The sequence below is a fragment of the Oenanthe melanoleuca genome, chromosome 2, assembly GCF_029582105.1.
Source record: "Oenanthe melanoleuca isolate GR-GAL-2019-014 chromosome 2, OMel1.0, whole genome shotgun sequence".
Taxonomy (NCBI): Eukaryota; Metazoa; Chordata; class Aves; order Passeriformes; family Muscicapidae; genus Oenanthe; species Oenanthe melanoleuca.
The window spans coordinates 143,128,841-143,135,144 of NC_079335.1; positions in this window are offsets into that span (position 1 = coordinate 143,128,841).

The following is a 6,304-nucleotide window of genomic DNA, read 5'->3' on the forward strand; positions in this document are numbered from 1 at the left end:
GAAATACTACAGGAACTAAAACTGGGGTGTTGTTTTGAGATGGTTGAGCTGTGATTTGCTGATGAAATTGCATTAGTACAGCAAGGCTGGAAATTGTATATGGCTTATATTGAAATATACGTGCATATTATAAGAGATGGCTATAAATCAGCCTAACCATCAGTTAAGTAGTATCAGGGCTATTCATTATGATTAAGGATTTTAGCTTGTCCTCATCATTAAGAAATCTATTTAAGACAAAAGAAACCCACTTTTATTCTGCCTTGCCCTTCAGTTGAAATTCTTTTACCGAATATCCAGTGCTAGACAGTTACACCTATGGAAGTGCTGAGGTCTTTGTTTTGCAGAGAAGGTCTGTGAGTGCCCCCCAGTAACTCCCCTGCGTTTTCTTTGGGTCTCCTGACTCCCTGCTGTTCCCACTTGAAGTCAGTGGTTTCAGTGGAAGCAGATATTTCCAGGCTGGCTGGGTCAGACCTGGCTGTTAGGAATCCTGATCCCCCTTAACACTGCAGCACTGAAACCAAGAACACATTTTATTCCTCTGGTAGGATCTTCTATGCAGACTGTCAGAGCTTGCCCTGTTTCCAGGGAAAAGCTCTAGTTTCACTCAGCATGGAAGGAGCTCGTGCTGCAGAGGAAGGTGCTGGGTGATAAGGTGTGGCAGTGCTGTTGTTGCAGTCCTCTTCCAGCCACACTCTGCTTGGGAAGTTGCTAAGCAGGAAGTGTCCCGCAAACTTTTGTCACTTTTACATACAGGATATTGTTTGGTAACATTGTAAATAAAATAGACTATATAATAGAGGAAAATAAGGACATTTTGACTTTTTTACTTTTGGAAAAATATATATATATTTTAGTTACATATACAAACAAAAATTCTACATTGTGTGAAAATTCTTTTATACCACAAATTATTTTTGTAATGTCTAATATGTTTCTGCAGGGAAAGGGGAGAAAGGTCTGTGTATGCACAGCAAATAAATAAAGAAATATATATAATGTTTAAATTAAGTGTGCACTACATCAAAGTCTAGAGGATAGAACAAGTGTAGCCTGAAAACAGTTTGAGGAGCAAGTTTGGATGTACTTGGACATGCTTTGAGGATGGCACTCAGTATATGTTTAGGTTATCTTGCATGTCACAGCCCTTCTGCTAAAGATGCTTATTGCTTTTCTCTGGCCATCTTCAGCTAAGCCAGGAGGAGTTTTTTCACGTGTTCATGCGAGTATCCATGTGTGGGCAGAGTGTCCTTTGGCATATGCTGTGGTGCTGCAGTGAGTTGTGAAGTCAGGTTGGTAATTTATGGAGGCCAAATAGCCGGGCTGAGCTCGCTCGCTGCCGTATCCTTCAGAGCAGCTGCGTCTGCTGCACTGACAATATGATCTGTAAGGAGCTGTTGCCAGTGGAGTCCTGATAAAACCAATTCCTAGAAATTCCTTCTCCCTAAAGCGACACAACTGATCAGGCTTCACCAGAATACGCAGATAAGTGCTCTGTGTTCCTAAAATCAGATTTAATAGTCTGTGTCAGAGGCACTAAAGAAAAGGAGCACTGTCATGTCCAAAGTCCTACTAAGAGAAAGAGCTTCCCAAATCTGTGTAACTAATCCAAGATATTCTAAAAGTATTAAAGAAAAAAAATGGGGGCAGGGGGTGGGAGATTAACCTAATTTTCTATTGGACTTAAAATTCACTCCAGTCTTTTTAGTCCTCTCAGCCACAATAGCACAGTGTCAGTGGGTGAGATGCACTGCAAAAAGCTTTACACCAAACAACACATGGCACTGCCTTGGAGCTGGTTTGACAGTGTGCCTTTTGCAATTAGTGCTCACTAATTCAGGCAGGCTCCTGCAATTCCTCAGCTGTGTTCTGGTGAAGTCCTGGCCCTGTGGAAACCAGAGAGAGAATTTCCATCCAATCCAATCCTGTGTGACCACGAGTTTGTGTGTGTGCTCCTGGAACATTTCTAAGCACACCTGGTCCCTTATTTACATGGGACTTCCTTTCTCATGACTCGTTTTAGGGTGATGCTCAGTTCCCTGACTGAAGTAGCAGCCTATGGAATAAGCAGCAATGCTTTTTGTCAGGACACTTCCACAGAAAGAGATCATACTTGTGTTATGTCCATCCAGCTGTTCTGAAATGTAATGCTATTCTGTTGTGCCTTTATTTTTCCATGCAAAAGCAACTGCTGTAAGCTTTCTTTCTCTTTTACTAGTTTTTATTTTATTTCTGTCTGAAAAGAACACTTTTCATTGCCCAGCTGTCATTTCTGGATGCAGTCTGTGATCCAGGTATTTCAAGAACCAATTACCTCAAACCTCATGTTAAACAGTGTTGCTATCTGGATTCTCCTTGATACTACAATATTGTAACATACACAAACAGGAACCTTGCTCTATATGGGTGTTTACATATATATATCATATATATATTTATATACATGTATATATATGATATATATATGTAAATGGAAAGTGATCCCCAAGGACTGAAGGAAAAAAGCAAAACTTATTTTGTATTCCAACATTGAAACCAAAAGGGCTTTTCTGAAGCTCTATAATGGCATTGTGCTGGATATCCAGAAAGAAAAAGTGTTTTCTGAAAAGTGCTTCCTTTATTAGCCTTTTATTTCAGTATTTTAATGGGGCAGATGATATGAATAAAACACCACTTCTGCATTTCTGGTCCATTTTGAAGCAGAAGCTTCTTAATCTTTCCAGTTGTTTAAAAAAACAAAAACTCAGTTTATAACATTCCAATAAAGTTGATATTGCAAAACTCAAACATGTTCTAGGAAAATTTAATAGCTTCTGTTTTTTTGACAAGGAAGGCCATACTTAATTCAATTTTTCTGTATTTTGAGGAACTGAAGTTTAACCAGTAACCATCCTAGTCAATTAAAATCCTAGTCCAGTAGTCACTGGCATCTTTGCATTGCCATTTCTGTCAAAACACCAAAATAAACACCATACAACAATCAAAACCGAAAATCCAGCCACGATGAAGGGAGGAGTAGGAGATTGGAGCACCTCATAACTTTGGAAAGTGGACTTAGCAACTGTGTGGATAACAAAAAATACGTTGGCAAGACCTAGAACCTGTCTGGCTCTTTCCTTTTCCAAATACCTACTCCCAAGAAAAAACTCATAAAATCAGACCTTCATTTATAGCAATTTCTTAATGGTACTTTGGTGAAGAGAATAATGTTCAGGCTATATTTTGGGGAGAAAAATAAAAGTTGGACCATTTTTAAAATTATCATTTTATTTTATATGTTCCTCTCACAAATGTCTGTTTAAAAAAAAATGTATCCATGTGGCTGATATAATATTAGTCTGTATTTTCTTGGACAGGATAGTAGCTTTCCAACTATTACTAGTAATTAATTTAATTACTGGTAATGAATGGATAGTAATTAATTTACTTTTACTAAAGGAAGAGAACAAGATATTTCCCTTTCCCAATTTTTTTTTACTGTTTCTATGGCTATTGATGGTTGATGATGATTATCTTTGGTAAATCAAAGTACTAAAATCTCCCAGAAGGAGATATTTTGCAATGTTGCTGGCCTTCCAATGGAATAGTTATGATGCAAAAAGTCAATCTCGTAGTGGGTGAGGATTGAAGGAGGTGGTTACTGCAAACTAAGTAACATTTTTGGCCTCAATTCTATGCCATAAGCCCGCACAATGCCATTGTCAATCTGTTCAAACTATCTGCTTATGAATTCTGCATGATCCTCATGATAGAGTTGAAAGCCTGATCTTTCACCTGTTAATATTTTCACATTCGTCCTTAAGTTTGACAACTTTTGTACTGTAAAGTTGACTTAAGTACAGTTTGATGTCAATTCTTGTGGAAAGAGCTTTCTGCATGTAACATTAGATGCATACAGTTAAACAACACAGCATAGTACAAAAACTCACAGGAAAATGTTTTGGCACCAGCAGGAAGAAATCTCACCCTAACCATTTGTCATTTTAAAACCATCCTATTGTAAGTTTTACCAGCTACTTCTAAATTTGTGCTTTATTTAAAGAAATAAAATAAAAATCCTAAGACTTGTCTAGCTTAGTGAAATATGTGTATATCAGTTTTAGGATAAATAGCTAAGTCTTATTACGCTGTGTTACTTAACTTGTATATATAGAGTATACATAAGAGTTTGCAGTAACCTGTTTCTCCAGGATTTCCAGTTGGAATGGATTTAAACTCAAACTATGAGATTAAATGGTTTAGAAGATTGCAGAATAAACTGAGTGTAAATTACAGGAAGCTCTATCAGACGGTGAAATAATTTTTAAAGAGTCTTTTGGTCCTTGGCTCAAATTCACTAAGTACTGTTTGTATACCAAGATATGTGAAATGTAAATGTTGTAGGTTATATTTCACTCTTGTAGCTATAAAAATGTAGAACAGAGATAGCTTGTACTACTGAGTTAACAAATGTTATACTAAAGTATCCTGTTAAAGAAAAAAAGTATAGAGAGTTAAGCTCGTTGCTGTAACCCCTTTTGGATTGAAGTGTGCTGATTTTTTATATATGTACATTTTATATATATATATCTTCTGTAGAAGTATACATATATAAAATGTATGTATAAAATGGCCTAATGCAGACATCCATTGTATTGCAGTTATGAAATGAAGACATTTTGGAAAGAACATTGTATCATAGTTCATGAATTTGCAGTGGATCTTTGTTCCTTTTTACTGTGGTATTTTAGAAATGAGTCTCAAGTTTGAAATTAGATCTGCCAAGTTGGAGTTTTGCTGCTTCAGCTTTGCACTGGGTGTCTGAATAAACCAGTATGAATGTAGTATTTGCCCTGTGTGAAGCAGCTACACCCCAACAGATAGGAGGAAAAAAACCTAGAAAGAACTATTTCAAGTTTATCTTTTTGTATATGAAAATAAACAGTAAATTACAATTAACTGTTTCCCTCATTGGTGTGACATTAAAACTCATTGCTATTTTATTGTCTTTGGCATCTAGCTGGAGGATTTCCTTCTTCATAGTTGAATGTTTTTGGTGTTTCAATGGCATTTCTGCTATCCAAAATCCCTAAAAGTCCCTGCAGAGGCATAGCTGAGGCCCACCTCTACTACCCATCACTTGCAAACAGTTCCAAAGAGAAGTGGGAGTTATCTCAGATTCACAGAATCATAGAATGGTTTGGGTTGGAAGAGACTTTAAAGATCATCCAGTTCCAACTGTCCTGCTAAGGGACACCTTCCACTAGACCAGGCTGCTCCAATCCCCATCCAATATGGCCTTGAACACCACCATAGATGGGACACCCAAAACATCTCTGGGCAACCTCTGTTCCATTATTACTATTATTATTATTAATTATTATTTAACTGCCTATTATTTAATTGCCCTTTTGAGCGTGTTGCCTCTTGTAGCACTGTGGTAACGCTGCTTATCACTGCTAGCAAAGAGCTGTTCACACAGGGCAATATGTGCATGTGGAGCTGTATCAAGACAGCCCAGCAGCATAGCTGCAACTGCCAGAAGCCAAAGGCAAGGGAACTTGACCAGGAAAAAAATTTAAAAAAGAAAAGCCTGAGTTGCCTGTACTCACAGCACCATGCTGAGGTCTGCAATCCTCACATGAGGTATGAAGATGCCTCAGCCACACACTGAAGCATGGCCAGACCTCTCCAGGAATGCTGCCTGAAGTAAAATGATGGTGTGCCCATGAAATCCTTACATTCTGGTGTTTTCCATTGCTAAACTGATCCCTTTTTTTTTTTTTTCAGAAAATTGTCTCTAGCTTGGTGCTGGGTTGAAAATGATTGGTGTGGAGACATATGAGGCAAATATGAATATTAGCAGGCATTTGGGAGGGAAAAATAGTAATAACCAGCCTGGTGGTTTTCCTGAAAAGAAGCCAAATGTAACATCACCCTATACTGGCTAAAGCAAACCCACACCACAATCTTCCTGTTCAGCCTGGGGAGATCTTCTGGTGACCTTCCAGACCCTAAAGGGGATTTATAAGAAAGAGGTAGACAAACTTTTTAACAAGGCTTGTTGCGATAGGACAATGGTTTAAAACTAAAAGAGGGTTGATTTAAATCAGATGTAAGTAAGAAATTTTTTACAATGAGGATGGTGAGGCACTGGCACAGGCTGCCCAGAGAGGTGGTGGATTCCTCATCCCTGGAAACATCCAAGGTCAGCTTGGATGGGGCTCTGAGCAACCTGGTCTGGTTGAAGGTGTTCCTGGTCATTGCAGAGGGGTTGGGCTCTCACAGAATCACTGAATTGTTTGGGACGCTCTGGAAGGATCCT